At 48.1% G+C, this 23,673-nt stretch overlaps 1 long non-coding RNA gene and 1 pseudogene across 1 annotated transcript in view; both read left to right on the plus strand.

Moving 5' to 3' along the window:
• Window positions 1-23,673, plus strand: part of LOC147679586 (uncharacterized) — a 105,958-nt gene that overhangs the window by 74,485 nt on the left and 7,800 nt on the right. The gene's annotated exons all lie outside the window — the stretch shown is intronic.
• LOC147679587 (succinate dehydrogenase [ubiquinone] flavoprotein subunit, mitochondrial pseudogene) lies at window positions 8,209-9,223 on the plus strand (annotated as a pseudogene).

The following is a 23,673-nucleotide window of genomic DNA, read 5'->3' on the forward strand; positions in this document are numbered from 1 at the left end:
AACCTTTGTGTAAATGATGCCTCCTCAATATATATGACAAAACAGACCTCACCTGCAAAGATTGAATCTGGGCCACCATGGGGCAGTGAGAGCTAAACGAAATGTGGCTCAGAGATGCAGGGCATCAGTGGTGCCAACATGAGCAGAATGGAAGAGAGACATGGACTGGTGCATGGTGGCTGAGAAAGTAATATACAATAGGTAGGGGGGTGTCCTAAAAATGGGAGCAGATTTGGTGGAAATAGAATACTTACAGGAGAAACATATGCATCCCCTCCATCCTCCATGTTGGGGTGACTCCGGGGTGACCGACTTAGCCTAGTCAGTTCCATTAGTACTGGGGTATAAAATCAGGAGAAGGATTATTGTGATACTGTGTTGTGTTGATACTCGTACACATGGCTGCTTTATTCTATATTTAATAAAAAGAAATTAAAACAACAAAAACAGCATTTGTCAAACAGAGGAATGTGAGTTATTAAAACCTTAAAATAAAGTCATCCGGTAGGCTGTGAACTACTCCAAAATAAGCTTCTGACACTAGTGCCGCTGTCTGATTATAATTTTTTAATTATTGTGTATTCTTTATGACTCTATACCTTCACAGGGTACCCTTCAACTTCAGAAGAGAATGGTTAAAATGTTAAAATATATTTGTGATACATTGTTGTGTGTAAATTTAAACTTTGGTACATATCTACCATAAGAATGTTTTTTATAGTTTTTTCACATTGATTTTTCTCTGTTTAAGTTAAGAAGGGTTCATTCTTGCATATGACATCCTATTAGTTCTCTCTACCCCTTTTTGTGCTACCTCCCTTCACTAGAATGGTTGCCCTTGAGAGAACACAGGTAGGTGAAAATAAATCCAGATAGTTGACATATAGGGCTCGATTCTGATTCGGGAAAGAAAACCGTCAGACGTATCGTATTCGTAGCCGTTTCCGTACGAATCGTACAAACCCGTCCAAATCGCGTAGTATGATCCGTTTTCCAAAAATACGGCTGAAGGTTTACGAACCGTACGAAAAACAAGTGAAGATCCATACGATACGGACTCGGGAAGTGAACCGTACGATTTGTGAACATGCTGTACGACCCGCCAAGTACAATCAGGACCGGGGACCGAGAACGCGATTCGTATGGGAAAACATCGTCGCGTATGAACTGTGATTTGTACAGAAAACATTGCATATGAGCGAGCCACACAATCTAATACAAAACGAACACCCCCTCAACGAAGCGTACACGTACCCCGTAAAAACATGGCGTATGAGAGAGCTACACAATAATGTACGAAACGAACCGCACGTGTACCTGTAAAAACGTCGCGTTGCATATGAGAGAGCTACACAATAAATAACAAAATGAACCCCCCTCAACGAAGCGCAAGCGTACCCCGTAAAAACGTCGCTTTTGAGAGAGCTACTCAATAAATTACGAAACGACCCCCCCTCAATGAAGCGCACGCGTACCACTAAAACAGCACACGGAGGGTGCAAACGAGTTGCACAACACCACAAAACATGTCTCCTGTGTACAAACCATTGCAAATCAATGTCCTGGCCAGATCCAAAGTGCCAAACAGAGGGCCCAACTTAGACCCACCCCTTATAACACACCCACCAAAAATTCAAACTAAGCCACACCCACACATGGACCAATAAAAAGGGCTCACACACACAAACCAGCATCCTTTGCAACTTACCCATTTACCTACAGAGACTGACAACACACCAACAACTGCACACATCCACCTTCACACATACCTCAATCATATTCAGACCCACACACCCCCTTCACATTCAGACCCACACCCTCCCATCCATACACACCGTCACCGCCCCAATCACATTTACCCCACAACATGTCTGCACAGAAGAATCCAAAGTTCACAAACTAGGAGATGGAGATCCTTGCAGATGAAGTAATCAGAGTTGAGCTGTGGGAGAGGATCGTCAATAGGGTCAATGCTTTTGCACCCATCAGGCTCACCAGGAGGGATTGCTAGAACAGGTGGTACAATTTGCGGAAGATGGTGAAGCGGAAGATGGATGATGACTACGCCCAGAGCCAGTACACTGGAGGTGGTGGTCCCCGCAGACCAGTACAGTACCAGCCCTGGGAGGAGAAGGTCAAGGCCCTGCTATCACCGGTGGGAGTACATGGAATTGAAGGAGTCATGGAGCCTAGTGAATATACAAACAACTCATGTAACATAGGGGGACTCCCAGCAGTGGCCAGACATATGAGGGGTGGGTGCAGAGTACTCCCAGCATTGCCCAGACATATTAGGGGTGGGTGCAGAAGACTCCCAGCACTGCCCAACAGAATGGGGGTGGGTTTAGAGGACTCCCAGCAGTGTCCAGACATATGAGGGGTGGGTGCAGAGGACTCCCACCACTGCCCAACAGAATGGGGGTGGGTGCAAAGGACTCCCAGCAGTGTCCAGACATATGAGTGTTGGGTGCAGAGGACGACCAGCACTGCCCAATATAATGGGGGTGGGTGGATATGACTCCTAGCAGTGAGCAACAGTATTGGGGTGGGTGCAAGGGGTAGGGCCAGAAGGCTGCAAGGGGGAGGACCAGAAGGCTGCAAGGGGAGGGTGAGAAGGGTGCAAAGGGGATGGTAGGAGGGTGCAAGTGGGGATGGTGAAGAAGCTAAAAATTTGGCCACCCCTATCAACAAATCTATGTACGCACATGCCCAATTGCACTCATTCCATATGGCCCAGGTACATACCCATGCACCATGCTCAATGTACAGGGAGTGTGAAAGTACTGACAACATAGCTGACACTGGGCCCTGGTGCATGCAGCAAAAGGACCTCCTGTGACCAGTGCAAACACTAACATCAGGACAACAAGGTCGGATATCTTGCACAGGAACTCACAACCACTATCATGGCAGCATGCTCCATGGGGGGACATTCACACCACAAGTGAGGCCCAGTTCAAACTCACACTTCAACTACCAGCACCGCCTGTCACACACCCCTTACATAAACATAGCCACCTGGGACAGTCAATGGAGTGCCCCACTGTCACAATCGTCATGTAACACAACAAATACAGATATGATAATAAAGCATTCAAACAAAAAATGCACGTTGCCGATTCACAAGTCCCTTGCGCTTATATCACGACGCCGTAGCTACACCTTTGTGATACAGCGGACACACAAATATTTGCGTCATGGTGCTGGGTATTGACAAGCTGATGCATCTGGGAGATGTGCCACGTTCTAAAGCCCTGCATCAGAAGTAGGTGTACTGGTCCTGGTGTAGTCGTGGTGTGGTGGGCGGTGGCTGCCTGTCACGGCGCAGCAACACCTCCCAAAAGTGGCTGAGTGAAATCTTAAACATTTCACTCAGTCTCTTTTATGCGCATGCTGCCTCAAAACCCTGTGCATGCCTGAAGCAGAAGTAAGGATTGACACAGCATTGTGCAGATAGGGCCACACAGAGCATTGCTGGATCTGCGTTGCAGCAGGGACACAACTCAAACAATTTGCCACTTCCATGGCACAGATACGTCACGCAGCTGTTCTGTTATCACACTATGGTGATCCACAGTGTTAATGTGTTGCATCCATGCTGGCATGGCTGTGGTGCACAATGACTGGCAAATCCCTGCTGATATGCCTAGCTGTGCCAGTCATTGTAAATAGACCCTCACATGTCAATGACTCCTGAACACAGATCATTCTGACACCATAAGTGAACATTGAGAAAAATCCAAAGCAGGTGTAAGTGATAACGACAATGTATATGAAAATTTGATTTTGCATTAAATGGCATTAACATCGTCTGTCTCTCACACCCACAGGGCAACGTGCACAATCTACCCCCAACCAGGGGTAGATGGATCACAGTCCCAGGCTCCACAGGACCCTGATTCCACCAACAGCGACACCTCTCACCACTCCATGAATGACCCCAACCAACCTGGCACCTCTGGATCCCAAACCTGTGCAGCAGCCGGATCAGGGACATCTGCGCCAACCACCACACCCATTCCTGCCACATCCCAGCAGACAGCTCGGAGCCCTGCCCACAATCCACAACTGAGCTAGTCTGACAATGAGGGTCAAGGTTTGCCAGGCACCCAGGAGGTGGCAGGCAACACCACCACTGTCAACCCTCAGGGGTCCCGTCGACCCGATGTGCCCACAACAGCAGGACAGGCTCGTGTGGGCAGGGGTGGTGGGAGTGGCACAAGGCGGAGGTGAAAACCTGACCAGCAAGCTGCAGGGCCCTGTATATCTGAACTGAGAAACATCATGGAGGAATACCGGCGGGACACCAGGGAGTTCAGCCAGGGAGTGGGGGCCCTCATCGAATTAAAAAACCAGCAGGACGAGCAACACGCCAGTCAACGACGACACCAAGGACGGATGGAGGCAAGACTGGCTGAGCTCTTGGCGGTGCAGGGGGACATAAGCCATTCACTCCGTCGGATCGCTGACAACATGCAGCACCCTCTTTGTGTCACCAGGCCAGAAACATCGAGGCAAAGACTGCCAACAGGCACAGAGAGGGAGGAGGAGGTGGAATCCTCCGACAGAGCGTCCCAGGCATCAAGGCCTGCATATGAGGCTCCCCACAAGGAAGGTGGGTGTCCACGGAGAAGACGTTGAGGGGCAGAGGGCAATGCGCATCTCCCAGGTCACCTGGTCTGGCATCTTGCCTTTGTGTGCAACAGCATCACCTTATTGACTGTCCGACTCTTCCACATGGACTTGCTGGTGTGACCAATGATGCCAAGCCCTGTCGTCTGGACTCTGTTGACTCAAACTGCAAGGCATCACATCTCCCTCTGTGAACTTTGGATTCCCAGCATTTTTGTACAGCACCTACCACCTACTCACATTTCACTCGCAGGATGGAGAAATAAATATAACAAACACAATACGTATTGATGTTGAAGTCTTTTTCCTAGAGTCAACAACATACGTGTGGGGATATGTCAAGGTATGCCAGAGTGTGGAACAAACTCAAGCCATCCATACACTGGGATCTCAGTCCGGTGTGGACACACATAGGTCACAATGTATGATCAAATACACACATGGAGGGAAATACTCACCCGTGATGGTTACTATCTGCTGGGGGGGTGGGTTGCCATACTGCCCTGACAGACAGTTACAGAAGAGTCTCATGAAGGTGTACAGGTCATGGGTAATGTGTAGGTGTCCAGGGAGGGAGTAGCAGGTCTGTTTGTTGATGTGGGAGAACTATCACCTGCATGCAGTTGTACTGTGGATGTGATGAATGTTGCCCAGGGCAAGGGTGGCTGGACGGACTACCTGCAACAGGGTGTTGGATGGGAGACGTCTATATTAGTTTTTTGGGCTGTGGTTGTGGAGTGCCTACTGAGTGTGGCTGAGGAGTATAAAGGTGATCCTGCAGTTGACAGTGGGACTATTGTAGGTATCTCAGGGGGATGGTCATGTAGCTGTGGCAGGGGATGTTGAGGATGAGGTGTGCGCATGCACCCTGGATGTGCTCAAGTACTCCTGGAGTCTGGCTCTTGTTCCTGTGTAGAGGTTGTTGCCGTAGTTGAGCCGGTTGGTGTCGTGGACCTGGGTGGCTGTCTGTCTTGACTAGGAGTGGATCTATCTGAAGATCATTTCCAGCATGTGGAGGGACTTGCAGCATGAGGTAGCGATGGTGTTGATTTGGAGAACTGGATGCAAACATTGATGTACCAATGCAGGATGGTGGTGTGCTTGTCCTCCAGCCAGGAGTTCCTCTACCCCTGACCCATGTATTCTGTGTAGGTGCGGGCCTGCGTGCTGATGTAGTAGTCCAATGTCTGAGGAGCAATCAGTAAAGTGGTGTCCCAGCTCAGTGGTCTCAGATTTTGTCACAATTTATGGAGAAGCCTTTCAGCTCGATTAGCAGATGTGTTAATCCAGTTTCCCTACTGACCCCTTGCCCGCCAAGCAATACAACATCCTTGCAAAGATTCACAATCCCCATTTAAACGTCATTTGGAACCTTTACTTCAGATTGGGCTCAAGTCCGGATGCGTGGAGACACACGTTCCTCCTGCCCATCTTAAGTAAAGGCAAAATTCAATATCCTTCCAATCATACACCAAACTCTATTTATAGGCTTTCCTGTTTTCAGTTTCTATTTTTGGTCAATTCTGTTGGTGTTTTTTCAGTGTTTTTCAGTGATTTCACTACCTCAAAAAAACTGTGCTTTTCAGTGGTTACTCATTTTTGCGCCATAAAAAACAACCTAAACAGTGTTTTACCGGTGTTTATGGAGCGATTTGCTTTTATTATAGCTTGCTTTTTTTATTGATGCATGGTATATAGACAGTGTACATGTGATCCAAATACATTTTTACAAGTCAAACTTATTGTAGTACACCATACAATATTTATTCAGTGGGTGTTTGGTCATTTGCGCTTTCTCTTTCCTTCCCAATATCGCGAAGTGGTGTTTTTGTGTTTTTTTGGACGGGTGCGCCTACTCTGCATTTCATTAGCGTTAGTTGTCGCTCTCATCCGTGGTGATATTTTTTGCGGCAGGAAAACTGGCAATGTTGGCAGTTTTCACCAGCTTGGGAATGGGGCGATGAATCCATCGCCACTTTTGCCACGCTAAAGTCCCGATAAATCAGCAATGAGTCCTTGAGAATATGCCCCTAAGCTGCTTCCAGGAGCTGAGTAGAAGAACAGGGAGTTAGAGGGTACAGAGTCTAAATGTGCAACAGAGGGTCACGAGTGAGTAAATATACTCTATATAGTTTACATATTTACATAGCTCCCAGAGGCCCAAGTTGAGTCAAAATTGGCAGAGTGTAGCTGCAGGGGCTCTAAGAATAGGTGAAAGAACAACAAAGCCTTGTTGAGTAAATGGTCTTTTTAAAGACCTGTGAAGTACTCGGGAGCAGGAGCGGGTGTGGGTGTGGGTGCGGCGGACCACAACAGCTCCTCCCCCCCCCACGTGAGCCAGGCAGGGGGCCTGGTGTTGCTCTGGCCCTTGGGCCATTCAGACCGGCCCAGAAGCAGTATTTTCCCTTCACACCTCCGCACCAGGCCACCACAGGCAGGCCAATGGTGGTGTGGATACAAGGGATGTCAGGCCTTCATTTCACCTCGTACCTCTAATTGAGAGTGCTCATACCAGGTATTGAGTTAGGGGAGCATGTGTAGTGATAGATCCATTGGCTTCCCATGAGAGCTGTTCTCATCACACTCAAACATAATTGCCAAAGAGTGTATCACTGCGTACCTCTTTGCGTAGTGATCATGTTAATGCTAATATTTGTGGGATCAATTTTGTTTTACTTTTAAACGTCTTTTAGTTTCCTACCTTTGCACCTTCTGTTGTCTTTTTGCAGATACTGTACACAGTTTGCTTTTCTATTTACGCTTGTGCTTCTTTGTTTTGCTTTTTTATTTTCTTTATTGCTTTTTAAATTGCACATTTGCTTTATTTGTTCTTTATTATTTTTCAATTAACTTGTACATTTCAATATACTCTTTCTTTTCTGGCTCCCGTTTTCTTTTCCCCATTTTGAAATGCTTCTAACTACACACTGTGTCTTTCTCCATGCCTCTTTCCAAGCCATGGTGAGGCATTGTCCTGTGCCCGCACCTGTCGCAGTAGATAGTGCCTGCCTAAATGCTAGCAAAGAAAATATCTGTGGAATAACGCTGTCCTATGGGATTTAGCTGGTGACAATACACGCATAATGTCAGGGCTACCGATTTCTGGTCCTGTTTATTTATTTTTACTCTCATAAAGGGAAAAAAAACGTCGTGGCATTACGGTGACATACAGCCTTGCCTGCAGCAGGGCTCGCTCCAGCGCCCGTGCACTTCTGAGCCGAACACAGTCTCTTTGAAGTGGCTGCAAATGTTACCTCTCCTTTCCAATTAAAAACACAGGAGGGTGGACCATCTGCTCTGCACGGCCTCCCCCGGCGCCACTCTCGAATGATGGTTTGTACAGCTACAGGCCACACGCAGAATCCTTGTGGTCACAGCCCTTTGCTACAGATTCCACAGTGAAGAGATTTGTCTGATGAGTGATAACAAGTGTAAAGTGAAGTGTGAAAATGTCACAGTCGTCCCAAACTGAAATGTTTCAAAACTTTCATTGGCATATATTTGCAATGCAAGTGAGCTTCATATGATGCTGATGGAGTTGAAACAATTAACCACAACAGCAACTCTAAGTTATTGATGGGGCTGTGGTGGACTGCAACTACCACAGTTGTCACTCAAATTTTTTATTTCACCGTTCCAGGAAGGGACAATTCTGTAAAAGTTTCAGATTCGATTTCCACCAAGTACACTGTGGTGGACCATGAATTCGATGCCATTGTGGTTGGTGCCGGAGGGGCTGGTTTGTGGGCAGCCTTGGCCTATCAGGGGCAGGGTTTAACACTGCATGTATAACTAAGCTGTTCCCCACTAGGTCTCACACTGTTTCTGAACAGGGTGGAATCAACGCCGCTTTGGGGAACATGGAATCGGATGACTCGAGATAGCACTTCTATGACACAGTGAAGGGCTCGGATTGTCTGAGAAACTAGTACGCCATCCACTACATGACGGAGCAGGCACCCGCCTCTGTTATTGAGGTAGAAAACTATGGCATGCCTTTCAGTAGAACAGAGGAAGGAAATATCTATCAACTTGCCTTCGGAGGGCAAAGCCTCCAGTTTGGCAAAGGGGGGCAGGCGCATCGGTGCTGCTGCGCGGCGGACAGGAAAGGCCACTGGCTGCACACACCTTGTATGGCCGGTCTCTCAGATATGACACAAGCTATTTCGTGGAGTACTTTGCTCTTGATCTGCTGATGGAGAATGGCGAGTGCTGCGTGTGATTGCGCTCTGCATAGAAGATGATTCCATCCACCGCTTCAGAGCCAAGAACACGGTTATAGCCACAGGGGGATACGGGCGCACCTACTTCAGCCGCACGAATGCTCACACTGTAACTGGGGCTGGCATGGCTATGGTCCCCAGGGCGGGGCTCCCCTGCCAGGACTTGGAGTTTTGTGCAGTTCTATCCAACAGGTATCTATGGTGCCGACTGTCTCATTACTGAAGGGACTCATGGCGAAGGAGGCTTGCTCGTGAACAGCGAGAGGGGAAGCTTTATGGAAAGATATGCCCCTGTTGCAAAGGATCTGGCTTCGCCAGTAGGACAGTTTGTTGTGTTGTGTGGCACAGATCTAGACTTCCCTTGCTAGTGAAGTGTGCATCCGAGGGCTCTCCCCTCCGCGCCTGGGCTACCCTTGTGGAATTCGAAGCCTTCTCTTGTCATTCCCGGGCTACCCTTGATACCAATGTGCAGTGCCCGCCCCCCCAACCCCCTCGCCCACTCCTCTATTTACAAAGAGTCGTTAAGTAAATGGTCTTTTGGAAGACCTGTGAAGTACTCAGCCGCTGCAGTAAAACAGCAGACCACAACAGCTCCTCTTCCCCCACGTGAGCCAGGCAGGGGGCCTGGTGTTACTCTGGCCCTTGGGCCATTCACATCTCGGCTTTCCATTTGCATAAGCAGTGTTTTTTCCCCTGACACCTCTGTGCCAGACGCCCCAGGCAGGCCAATGATTTGTATTACTTTGGCTCCATCAAGTGGACAAGAGACGCAACAACAATGAAAATCAGTCAGACTCGTTTTAAACCGTGTCAATTGATTTTCATTCGGTAGTGTATTGTCCAGCATAGTTGGTTTTAACCGAATTCCGGACAGCCTATCTATTTATCAGTTCCGGCCAAGATGTCTGTGAAATTTTCCTGGCAGCAACTGATGCCCTTTGTTGAAGATAATAGTCTCCTTCACGACTCGCAATCCAGCTTCCATCCCGGCTATAGTACACAGTTGGCCCTCATAGAAATGGCAGACTCTATACGCTGGGAGGTCGATAGAGGTTCCAAGACGGCGTTGGTGCTGTTATACATGTCTACAGCATTTGACACCCTCGACCATCCCATTCTTCTGAACCGCATGAAGACCATAAGTGTGGGGGCCTCAGTGCTTAACTGGATATTGTCTTAACTATCTGACCGCACACAGCAGGTCCGCACCTAACCATTCTACTCCCCAGTCAAACCACAGAAGTGGGGCATGTCGCAGGGCTCTGCTCTGAGCCCGCAGATTTTTTAATATTTACTTAACCCCGCTGGCTGAATCTATTGCCATGTCTGAAGTCAAAATATTATCATATGCTGAGGATCTTCAGCTTCTAATCACCTAAAATATAGTCTGAGCAGCAATTATTGACCATCTCCAAAATTGTCTCAAATTTGCGGACTTGATGGACCACATTTTCTTGAAACTTAATCCAGATAACACCTAGGTCCTATACTCTTAAACCAACCTTCTGCCCTGTCTTCTAATCTTTGTTGGCCAGAGTAACTGGCCATTGCTCCGGCACACAAGGACTTTGTCAGGGATCTGCGAGTCAGATGGGACAATAAGCTATCCCATCCCACAAAGGTACAAGAGGCGGGTGCCGCTTGTTTAGGCAAAATTTAAAACATCTACAGATCTATAAGCTATCTGCAGAATGTACCCCAGAAAACGGTGAATGATCACCTCCCATTTTGACTACGCAAAATGCCCATCCGTGTTTCACACATTAGGCTTGCCTCGTATACTGCAGAAGCTCAAAAATGCGGCTGACCGCCGGACATGTGGAGTCTCAGTGTGACAACATATCTCCCCGTTTCTTTGACTAGTCTATTGGCTGACCATGGCTACACAAATAGATTTAAATGCGCTGACACGCGCCTCAAGGGCAGTACAAGGCCGTAGGCCGGTCTACCTTAGGAGGATCCTCTGTCCCTATTGTCAATCACGATCTCTACGTTCCAATGACAAGCACTTGCTCATTGGTCCTTGGTTTGATAAACCAAGATCAGGAGGTGAAACCTAACGGGTAGGAACCACCCAATGTAAGACTAAGCCACCTCTTCCGCTGCGTATAATTCTGTCTGAATGTGAGTCATGCCAAACCCTTCAAACCTGGTCATTTTGCATGCTTGATTACTTGCTCCTCCGTATGTTGCATTCTTTTTGGTGCACTACAACACTGGCACACCCCGTTGGGTTAAAAGTGCACCCAATAAATGACTTAACTTATTTGTAGATGGCTTAGAATTGTGTGTGTAGGCTTGGAGATCTGTAGGTGATAGTTACACTGAGGGTGGTCAGGGTGTTGGTGGGAAACCTGAAGTGCAGATGTTTGAAAATGCTGAGTCTGTCCTTGTTGCTGTATGTGACTCTGGGGTGTACCTCATAAAGTATTGCCAATCATACTCCTGGATTGTTGGTGTGGTCCCTGCGGGTGATCTAGTATCCGTCTGTGATGGCAATATAGAAGTAGTGTGCTGAGGTTACGTACAACCAGGTCACAGTAATGAAGGTGATGTGTGGTGCTGTTGTGTTGATGAGGTAACAGAGTCCAATGGGGTGCTGGTGGAAGTAGCATGTTTGCAGTACGAGGCACATGACCAGCTTGTACGGACATGCACTGTTATGTGTGGCAGCGCGGTGTTGGTAGTATGAGTTGCACACACAACCTGCGAAGCTGTCATAGGTGCGCTTAGGGGTTGCCTGATATCAGGTGGATGATTGTCTGGTGTTCGCTGTGTGGAGGGTGGCAGGAGCATGAGTCAGTTGTGTTACCTGTGTCATGGAAGGACCAGAGGGTCTTGCACTGTGAACGTTGCAGGCGCTGACGGTCCTGCCTTTGGCACGGAGGTGGTGCAACAGTGGCACTGACAAGCTGAGGCCTGCCTTAAGAATGGATGGATAGATGGAGGAGCATCTTGGAGGAGTGTCTTTTGCTTAATCAGGGCATTCGGTGTTGCGGTGTCACTGGGGAAGCAGCAGCAGGAATGCGTGAACACATGATGGCAGAAGGTGTGAGACACCATGCAAAACTAGCACACAAAGACAAGGATTTTTGCAAGGCACTATGTTACAGGTGTATGGAAAGGAAGGAGTGTCTGGTTACTCATGGGTCACTGCAAGAAAATGGGTGAACAATCACCAAATATGACGGGCACAGGATCAGGCACCAAAAAGCCAAGCAGGACACAGGACAAACAGCGTCAGCAGGTGTTGCCTACCCGTTGTGGGTATCAAGCTAAAACAATACATACACAACCATGTACGTCATGCACATTATGGACCATTAGCCATTAGAAACACCATGCATGTTGCCACAGTACACATAACCACATATGCACAATCATTGTAAAGTATGCCATAGATGACGCATGCAGACTGGCAAGAGATCTGCGGTGACAGTAATGAGGCACAATGTACTGTTGGGAACACATTTTCAACACAAATGGATCAAGTTTGTTCGGAGGCCTTGCTACTTTATCCAATGTACATGGCCAGTGGCATTGCTCTGAAGAAAATAACAGTCATGCAATGATGTTACCTTTAATGCTGGTGAAACAATCTCCACATGACTGCCATGGACTGTCGATACCTTTGATCCTCAGAGTCGTGCGATGCTGAAAGGGGTCTATCTCCAGATAGCCCCTTGGTCTGAGTATAAATAACAGACTCAAAAGGGTGATCAGGCGAGCAAAGGAGAGGATGGGAACAGCAGGGAGGGAGATCTGAAACAAAGGTAAACAAGCGTAACAATTCAACACTTCTTGTCACTGAATCACCAAATACCTCATGACCTATACTGTTACAGTTACATCTGTGAAGTTTAACCACAGCCACTGTATCCTATTTGGGATCACAGGTTTTCAAATGATACTAGATCTGAGGTTTGAACATGGACACATAAAAGGTAGCAGAGTTTGTCACCTAAATGAAGGGGGTGTAACGCTCACCAGGCTGCTTCAATGCAATTAGAACCATGCGGTCATCAACTAAGTCACAGTGTATGAATGAGGCTCAAAATTACAGTAAATTGAATGTGTAGCAGTGCTACTCACACAAAGCCAATAATCCGTAGTTAGCCCTGGGAATCAGTGAGGATCATGAAGGTAAGTTACACATCACCCGCAAGAGCCGTAATAAGCTCACCCAACGAGGAAGGGAATTATCTAAACACAAGGAAGCCCAGCAAGAGCCAGTCATTGGCTCTTCCAACTGTGCCTTACAATGCCGAAAATGACAAGCAGGTGGGACTAAACTCTACAGAGAGTAATGAGGAACAAAGCCACTAAACCACCCCTACTGTGACCAGGATATGCAGCACGGCACACGAGAATCCTGGGATTAACGCCACCCGACTGGTGTAACGGAAGTGTTTACATTTGCCACAGCACTACATTGGGACGTCATCAGCGCAACATTCCTGGCATCATGGGATGGAAAGTTAACATCAACTTACAGAGAAGGCTTGCAAAACGAGGTTCTCCACTGGCACTGATGTAGCGACGTGACAGTCACATTACATACTGGTACAAGGGGCAATGCATCCATTCGAACAGACTCACTGGACAGTTGTCAGAACATGTGGGACATACACTGGCCCACACCTTCACAACATGTTTTTTGAGAAATCAAACTGTACTGGGCAACAAGATTAAGTAGGTGAGCCAGACACATCCTGCTGCACACAGTGAGGCTGCAATTCCACACAGAGCCTGTGGTTGTGATGTCACACACAATGTCAACCGGTGACATCCGCAATGTGTCAGGCTCATGGTTTACACAAATTGATGCATTCACCAGAGTCAACACTCAACAACAGATGACTGTCAAGAAGGGTGACTGTCCAGTCATGGGAGTGGTGCAACATGCAATTTGATCCATGGTAATGAGACATGTATGTATGGTTCTACAACATGCACAGAAACAGTCTCCACACATTCCCAAACCATACCAACCCAAAACAGCCTGTTTGGATTTCTTACCCGAACTGATATTTCCACATGTCCGTGCATGGAACGCTGATTCGGCACACGTTGCAATCATCAGGATGAATAGCAGGAGTACTAAGATGACACGAACAGACAACAGGCAGAGCAACCTGGGAATGACAGGCACGCAAGGGGACACATTCAAAATATTTCCCTACAGACATGGTCATATAAAAAAACCTCACAATGTAGTACACATGTACATTCCAAGATCACTCATTGCGCATATGTGTGTGGCATGACATCATCACTTGTGTGACACACCACAACAAACATCAAAGTGACTTCGCATACAGTCAGCTGGAAACACAGTATGCAACACATGCCACTCTATGCCACAAGCTTGTACACTAATTCCCAGTGAGTATGAGCTGACTCCGGATATCATCCTCCTCCTCCTCATCACTTTCATTGTGGCCAAGCCCTTCTTCCTCAACGGGTGGATGTTCCAGCTCCTCAGGATCCAGGATGAGTGGCCCGGCCTACTCAACTGCCATGTTGTGCAGCATGCAGCACACAATGAAGATGTTACACACCTTGACCGGGGCGTATGGGAGGGATCCACTGGTCTTATCGAGGCACCGGAACCTGCTCTTCAGGAGTTCAAATGTCCGCTCAATCACTCGCCTGGTCTGCTCGTGTGCATTATTGTACCGCTGGTCTGCAGCTGTTCTTGGGTTGCGGAGCGGTGTCACGAGCCACGGCATGTTGGGATATCCCGCATCTCCTACAAATATACATCATGTAAATAATTGGGTAATGAGATACCGTCAGAGCAAAAAAAAATGAGACAGACAGGACAGAGTTTACCCACCAACAAGACATGCCTGATCATTGCGCAGCTGCAGCATCATCTGTGGTACCCTGCTACGCCTCATGATGAATGCATCATAGCACGATCCTGGAAAACGTGCACAAACATGGGAAATCAGCATGTTAGCAAGACACACCACCAGGGCATTTATTGAGTGGTAATGTTTCCTGTTTTGGTAGGTCTGCTCCTGAGCCTGTGGTGGCACCAAAGCCACATGTGTTCCATCAATGGACCCAATGACATGTGGCATCCCTCCTAGGGCATAGCATTCTTCACCCTTTACATCTGTCAACTCTTCAGGAGTTGTAAATTTGATGAATTCATCAATGTGCTCTAACATGACAGTTAACACATCATGTAGGACACGGCAGAACATGGTTTGTGACATACCCCCCACATCAGCTATGGTAAATTGAAACGTACCTGTAGCAAAAAAATGTAGGGCTGCCATTACCTTTAACTTTGGTGTCAGTGCGGTCGGATACCTGTGTCGCGGTTGGAGATGTAGTTCCAGCCTGTCCATCAAGTCCTGAATCAACTCTCGAGTGAATCTGTAACGTCGGATGCAATCACGTTCCCTCATGGTCTCCAAGTCTGGAAAAGGCCTTGGTAGAGGCGGTGCCCTGCAGGACATATTTGGGAAGAATGGAGAACAACTGTCAGCCAACAATGATACCAATGTACATAGCACATGCAACACTGCTACTACACATCAAGTCAATATGGGGTCTGGTGTAAGCAATACATCCAGGACACATATGCCAGCTTGCTGGCACTCCAACAAAAACCCAGATACAGCTGTCGTTTGTGAAATGAACATTACATACACACAAAAGAGCTGCTGGGCTGGTCTGAGTGAGCAGACCAAGATATCACTGGAGTGGCACGTCACCAGACCTGCATTAGAAGGTTGTCATCCCATACAGACAGCTGACTGCAAGGCACACACCCACGTCACATGGTACATCTATTGTACATATCAGAAAAATTGCTAATAAGGTGTGCATGTGACAACGCAACACCACAGCCATTGTCACGATGCAAACATGTATGCATGGGGATACATGATGTATGATGCCATCAGATCCAAAAGCCGTGGAAATGCACATGTGGCATGGTGTGCGTACATGTTAAACCATTTCAATCACAACACAGACCCATTAAAGATGCACCAAAAGCTGATGCATTTTACGGAACACAAACAGCAAACTCAATCTTTAACATGACACACACTTGACATTGTCACATAGGGTCATGATGAGCGTCAAATTGTCAAGTGAGAAAGTGCCACGGTCTCTGGCATCATGAGACAGGTGCCCGTAGTGATGACTGTGCCATCCCAGTGTTGATGTGCATGACAACAAGTGCATGATGATACATATGGGACAAGTGTAAAGGTGATGTGGACCACATAGTGTCCCATCAAACATGACATGTGTCAACAGGTCATCGCACATCGATTGTGCAACAAGATCAGATGCCCTGTGCTATATCACTGCCTGGCACACCTAGGGCCTGCTCATGTAAGTATGCAATGACAAGAACTTGATAGACCTCCTTGTTTTAACCATACCCCTACATCCCTGCCAAGTGTGCGCCTCGTATCACTATTGTGATGGTGCCATACGTGAGCATGTGCAACGTTCCGTCCCCCTGCTTTGACATCAGCGTGTGAAATGCATTGTGTAAAACGCACCGTATCCCTGCATTCACTACAGAGTGTGAAATGCACAGTGTAAAACGCACCATACCCCTGCATTCACTACAGCGTGTGAAATGCCCCGTACCCCTGCATTCACTACAGTGTGTGAAACGCACCGTGTAAAACGCACCGTACCCCTGCATTCACTACAGCATGTGAAACGCACCGTACCCCTGCATTCACTACAGCGTGTGAAATGCACCGTGTAAAACGCACCGTACCCCTGTATTCACTACAGCGTGTGAAATGCACCGTGTAAAACGCACCGTACCCCTGCATTCACTACAGCGTGTGAAACGCACCGTACCCCTGCATTCACTACAGCATGTGAAAGGCACCGTGTGAAACGCACCGTACCCCGACATAACTTGCGTGTGTGAGCATTGTTTCACAATTAAAATGGTGCTATACGCGGGCAAACCGTACCTCGACAATACGTGAGTGTGTGCGCATCGTTTCACAATTCAAATGGTGCCATACACGGCCGAACCGTACCCAGACATTACGTGCGTGTGTGCGCATCGTTTCACAATTAACATGGTGCCATATGCGGGCGAACCATACCCCAACATTACGTGCGTGTGTGCGCATCGTTTCACAATTAACATGTTGCCATACGCGGGCAAACCGTACCCCGACATTACGTGCGTGTGTGCGCCTCGGTTCACAATTAAAATGGTGCCATACGTGGGTGAACTGTACCCCGACATTACATGCGTGTGTGCGCATCATTTCACCATAAAAATGGTGCCATACACGAGCTAGAACGCAACGTAGATGTGTGTTGATCTCCAAAAATACTTAGGAGACGAGTAGTAGGCCCTGAATGCAGCCTGGTTGTCATGGATACTGAGATTTGAGTGTGTGCTACAGGTGTCCTGCAAAAGTCAGTTGGGCAAAAATATACAATGTTGCAATATGTATTATGAGCTGAGGCTCACATTTTAAACCATGCACATGTGTGTCTGGGCCTTATGTTTAAAGGGATTGGATGAAACGTAGGATGCAAAGTAATCTGGCCTATCACACTGTACTCCTGAAACTGAAAGCCCCTCAGCAGCACTGATTTAAGGCTGCATGTGTCTGTGAGAGAGCACTTGCCTGCACACCATTGGAGTGGACCACACTACTACTGTCTCTGCATTCCCTGGACTCTGATTTTTCTTACCATGGAGAGGGCACCAGCATTCAGTGAGGAGGAAAACCAGGCCCTGCTGGATGCCCTCCTACCACAGTACAGCAAGCTGTATGGGAGACCAGGGGAGCAGGTGAGTGATGACTGCACTAACTTTGACTGTGCACCTGTTGTGTGAGTGTCACAGCAGGCATTGTGTATTGGTGGAACAGACATGCAATGTGGTTTGGAGTGAGTGCCAGGTGTGTACATTGTGGTGTCTCCCATGCAGAGCATGATGTAGTTCAAGTGTGTTCACTCCTCACTTGCATTATGCAAATTGTGACATTCAATGCATAGTCAATGACACATTCTGCTGTGCCACACCTTGCAGGTTTTCCCCCTAATTTACTGAGGTGTAACAGTGTTCCCCCCAGAGTGACAGCTAAATGTACTCACTGATGTTTATGACTTTTGGGGACCTGTGGTGATATTGTATAAATGCTGTGTTTAAACTCATGGACATTAAAGGGTGTGAATGTTCCTTGTCACCTGGGCGAGTGTGTATGTGATGTTTTGCAACACAGCTGCATGGTGTATGCAACAGCTGTAGCCATCTGATGTGAAAAGTATGCAGTGTTGTGTGCCTGACTTGCACAGTTAGCCCAATACCTGTGGAACCTCTTTGTCAAGTGGGACATGTGCAAAGTGAGGGTTGTATGCACTGTTGACACTGACAGGCGAGTGATCTGTGCCAGGGTGTGTATGTGTGGTCTGCTGAGGGTTCTTAGGTGGAGTGGGATATGTGACAGCATGTCACGTGCTTCCCACACCCTGCAGTTGCATGGGTTGTACAGTGTGTGCCATGATCAGTGAGTGTGTTGCACTCCTTATGCCATCTGTTGCCTTTCAAAGGCATGTAGTGCATTGGGGTTTGCCCACAGGCCGAATTCACATGGACAATGATGCAAGTCCTGTCAGCATCCTATGTCCTGTTCACATCATCAATGTAGTGCAAGTGTGTGTCTCTGGGACATGGAGCAGGTGTAGTGATGTTGTTTCACTTTGTCTTCCTGACAGGTAACTGCCTACGAGAAGGGGGAGATCTGGTTGGACGTTGTCAGGGCTGTCCTTCCCTTCCCTTTTTGAATTTTGTTTTGTTATGCTTTATTAATTATTGTTTCCTATATATTGATATTTTACAAGATTTTTGCAATGTTCAATTTTTCTGTCTGTCTTGCTTATTTTTTATTATGTATTTGCTGATATAAAATTTCAATAAAATATTTTGAACATAAAAAAAAGTAAGCAGCTATTAATTTAAGAGAACACTGCCTATTTACAATCTTGTGGCCTAAGCTAGAAACGTTATATTGGTCTTGTGATAAAGTCTTGTCTGCAGTCATATAACCACAGCCTGGTGTCCATTTGTGGGGGGATTGGTATATTTACTGTGTGTGTGACTGAAAATGCTTAACTCAGAAACGCCTGGAGAATAGCCTTGGCTGCTCACGCCACGCACCTAGAGGGTAAGCAAGGGTAATTCAAAAGGGGTCATCCTTCACCCTGACTTAGTGGAGATGGTCCCTGCTTGTCACAAGTGAATCCTTGCGCCAACCAGGGACCTCCAATTTTAACATTGGACACAGTGGTGAGGATTTGCGAATTTGCATTTGTAGTTTACATACAGCGAATTGCTGATCACGACATAGTGAGAGCAGACCTATAACGCAGCCACAGATTTCCATTTTTATAATTTTGCTGGGAGATCTCCATGTGTTTTTGAAAACATCATGCCTGGTTCAGTGAGGATGGAAAAAGCAGCAACCAGATGTCTGTCGCCAGAGGAGCTGGCAGACAGGGCGGCAGACCGGGCACATGCAATTGAGATGGCAAAGTTAGCTGGACAAATAGAATTGGAAAAGCAAAAATTGGCAATGGAAGCGCAAAAACGCCAAAGAGCTCACTACTTGAGGATGAGAGAACTTGATTTGGAGCTTGAAGCCAGGAGGGCTTCAGCCCAACATCCAGAGATGTGTGTAGCCTACAGATTGAGCTTTGCTGAGCTGGAGGTGGAGTCCAGCTCAGCTGGTGGCAGCAACAAGCAGGTATCTAGTGCTGACAGCATAGTGCGCGCACCTAGAGATATGGCACCTGACTTGGAGGGGGTTAACTTACACCAGGAGGTTCAAGGGCATGAGGTAGCTCCAGTAGTGCGCAGCGTCCCTGAAGGGAATAGGGTAGCTGGCGTAGGAGTTCATGGTCCTAGTGGTGGGAGGGATTCCCCCATGGTTGAGGTCCTGGTGGGTGAGTGTAAAGACCGCCCAGAAGAGTGTGGGTTGTGTGACAGAGACAGTCCGCTACTGTCTGGCCAGTCTCAGAAGAATGGTGTGGAGTATGTGTGTGAGGCACTGAATGGAGAGGTGAAGGATAGTTTGGTTAACCCTGCTAGGGGGCTGTGTAATCCAATTGTGGGAGAGCATACTTTAAGTCCCAGTTTTCCAGACCTATGCCAACACCTGTTTGAGAGTGAGTTCTCTGACCCCAGGGAGCTCACATTGGAGGCAGACCTTGCGGTGGATTCCAGAGGGTCTGGAGAGGCATTGGGGTGTGATCCTATGGGGAGGGGCTCAGGTATCTTCCAGCCCAGAGTGGTGGAAGTGGCGCAGAGTAGCCCAGCTAGGTCCTGTAGTAGTGAGAGGGGTGTAGGGCCTCATGTCCTGTCCTTAAGGGGAAGGAGTGAGAATGGGTTTTGTCCCGGTAGTGCCCAACCTCAGTCTCAGAGCCTGGATGGTTCTTTAAGGGAACACCAGGTGGGGAGCCTAGGCTGTCCGGATGTATCACCCTCTAAGGGAGATCCTCCAGTGGCTAGAGAACGTGGAGGCTCTGTAAACAGAGCTCCAGTAGTTCTGGTGTCTGGCAGTACACCTCCAGTTGGGAGGGTGCAGAAGTCCAGAAAGAGGGGCGAGAGAGGGAAAGAGCCCCCAGTGGAAGAACCAGTGGGTCAGGGGCCAGCCAGCAGGGCTGCGTCCCCAGTGAATGACCATGGGGACACCACTTCTGTCCTGGGGGATCTTCGCACACTGTCAGAGGGACAGGGGTTGGGAGATCTGCGCCAGGCAGACTGTTGCACGGCACATGAGCTATGTGCCACCCTCAGGGGTGGCATGCGTGCTCCCCGGGAAGTCCTGGTGCGCCAGGCAAGTGTTCAACTGCAGGGTTGGGTCCCTGAGTTGGAGAGCCAGGTTCAGGTGTTGTCTGACCTGGAGGGTGGGACCACTGTAGTCAGTGTCCTGACCCATGTCACTTCTAGGGGTACCACTCCAGTGGGGAGTGGGCAGTACTCTGGAAGAGGGTGCAGAGGGAGGGAGTCCTCGCCTCTGACCCCGGTTCAACTAGAGGGTTTAAACCCTGGGATAGAGGGCCAAGTGCAGGATGTCCCCCCTGACCTGGTGCCCCAGTTGCAGGATAGCACCCCTGAACTGGTGGGTGAATTGTGCATGTCACCTGCCACAGGTGCCCTGACAATTCTGGAAGGGGGTACCACTCCTGGTGGGTGGGTACAGAGCCCCAAGGAGGAGGACGGGGTATGGGAGTGCCCACCCCAGTCTTTGGTCCAGCCGCCAGGTACAGGCCTGGGGCTGGTGGGTCAGTACCAGGATGACATACCTGACCTGACAGGATGAAGAGTGGACAAAGGGTGCCACCTGGGGCTACTGCCCCCCGCTCTCTGAGGCCACAGAGGTTTGGGAGCCCTGAGAGGCAAGAGGCCTGGGTCTCAGCCCTGACTACTGTCAGTGGCCACTGTGATTTGATGACTATCTGTTGGGACACACCTGTGAGCAAGTTAAGGTTAGATGCTGCACAGGTGGTGTCCACAGAGGAAGAGAAGGGTGCCCCATGGATTAGCTGGGTGGACCTTGAGAGAATGGACAGAGGATGTGAAATAGGTTCAGATTGACGTAGAACTGGAATGTGCCTCTGCTGTTGCGGGCCAGGTCCATGTTCTATCGCCCAAAGAAGGGAAGCCCATCACAGTGGTGATTGGTCTACCCTGCGTTTGGCTGGAAGGGGTTCTGTGGACTTGGCCCTCTTGGCAGGGTCATCCCTGAACTTTTAGCTTTCCTTCAATATTCCCTCTGACCTGTTTTTGTTGGTTTAATGACTCTGGGCACTTTACCACTTCTGTCCAGTGCTAAAGTGCATATGCTCTCCCTGTGCAAAATGTATATGTGATTGATTTCCATGATTGGTTCATTGGATTTGCTGTCAGTCCCCAGTAAAGGGCACCAGGAGTGCCAGGGCTTGTGAATGCCAATACTGCTAGTTGGCCTGCGGCGCTGGTTGCGCCACCCACAGAAGCAGCCTTTTAAAATGTGTCTAGGGTCTGCTATTGCAGAACCTGCGTGCAGTCTGGTACTGTCATGCTGGCTGGGCAAGTGCACACACTTGCCAGCCTCTAAACCTTCCCTTAACTTCATATTAGTCACCCCTATGGTAGGCCCTAGGGCAGGGCGCATTGTAAGTGTAAGGTAGGACAAGCCCTGATGTGTGTGGCATGTCCTAATAGTGAATTACAGCCAATTTCGTTTTTCACTATTGTAAGGCTACCTGTTCTCTTAGGCCAAGATGGGCTGCTGGAATTATTACACCCTATAATCCCAGCAGGCTCAGGGAACATGGTAGAAGGTCAAGTTTAGTATGCCTGAACTCAGAATAATAAAATACTTCTTTTAGTAAAGTTTATTTTAATATCCTGTGTTTGCAAATGCTACTTTTAGAAAGTTAGCATTTGCTTGCCTAACCATTTCAACCCGTCTCTGCTAGGATGTGTATCTGACTGCAGTGGCGGCTGGTGAGGTTTGTGAGTGGTGGGGCTGGGCTTGGGTGGGGTGGGGTGGGGAGGGTAGTGCCCGTAGGCCATTTGCCTCAGGACTATACTATGGGATGCTAGTCTCTAGTAAGTGCAATGTGACGCAGCGCCAATCGGTTCAGTGGCCACTTAACACATTTAATTTAACACATTGGTACAGTCTGCCTTCCTCCCCGACATCCATCCATTTTTCATTGTCAACATTTCCAGAGAACATGAGAGGGAAAAGCACACAAAGGGGATAGAAGGAGAAAAAAAGGACAAAACAACTGTTACAAAGGGATAGAGCTGAAACGTACATGATTGATGTAAAAGGGCTGTAGATTAAAGAGGCATGGGGTGAATTCCAGACGACGAAGCCTTGGTATTTGGCCTACCAGTGCCAGCCTCGGGCTTCTGAGCAAAGCTTTGGGCACTGACACTTATTATTAAACAAAGTAAACACTGAACCCAACCACATAGAGAGTATTCCCAGCTAAACTAAGTCTGTGTTGCCAGACTCCTTTGAAAAACATCAATGAGAAAGTCTCCACAGCCTTTTTAACGACCCAGGCTGAGGAACAAAGGCAGAACTCCACCTAACTCACCCATATCTATGTGGTTCTTATACCAGTAAATTTCACTCTTATGTTATACATGTACAGCTGTAGAAGTGGACAAAGCAGCACAAAAAGTGAGCTTTCAAGATCAAACATTGCAACTGTGGTGACACTGCGATAGTACAATAGATCATCATGCCAGCTTCTTTTGTCCTGATATTGCACATTGTTTGTCTTACCGTGTAGGAGACCGGCACCACGGCACGTTAAGTAGGGGCAGCTCTCTCCGGTCTCCACCCATAGCCTTGCAGTAATTACGTTAATAAAGTCTTCAATTGCAATTAACTGGTCTGTAAAGGGGTATTACGAGCAAAATGTACAACTGGGGAAGAAACGCACATCCTTTAACTGTAACCCGATACGGAGTGTGGAATAATAATTCTGGCAATGAGCACATCCCGACTCTTTTCTGCTGTATCTTTAATTTCCAATTATGCAAGGAGAATGTGGCGTAGGTGCCCACAGGCCCTTCAAAGGCATCCGTGTGGATTCTCTGTAGGAGTAAAAATATGGAGCGGGGAGTGACCGCAGCAATCCTGGGTAGCAAGTTAACATTGCTGCCAGTGTGATTTTGGGGCGTGGAAATGCTGTCAGTGTTCCTTTCAGTATTCATTAAATTCGCTAGAAACAGGACAGCTTTAGTTTGCTTCATTTCTGCCACAGTGCAGAAACTTCAGCAAACTTTGCGGGT

This window comes from Lissotriton vulgaris, chromosome 11, assembly GCF_964263255.1.
Source record: "Lissotriton vulgaris chromosome 11, aLisVul1.2, whole genome shotgun sequence".
Classification (NCBI taxonomy): domain Eukaryota; kingdom Metazoa; phylum Chordata; class Amphibia; order Caudata; family Salamandridae; genus Lissotriton; species Lissotriton vulgaris.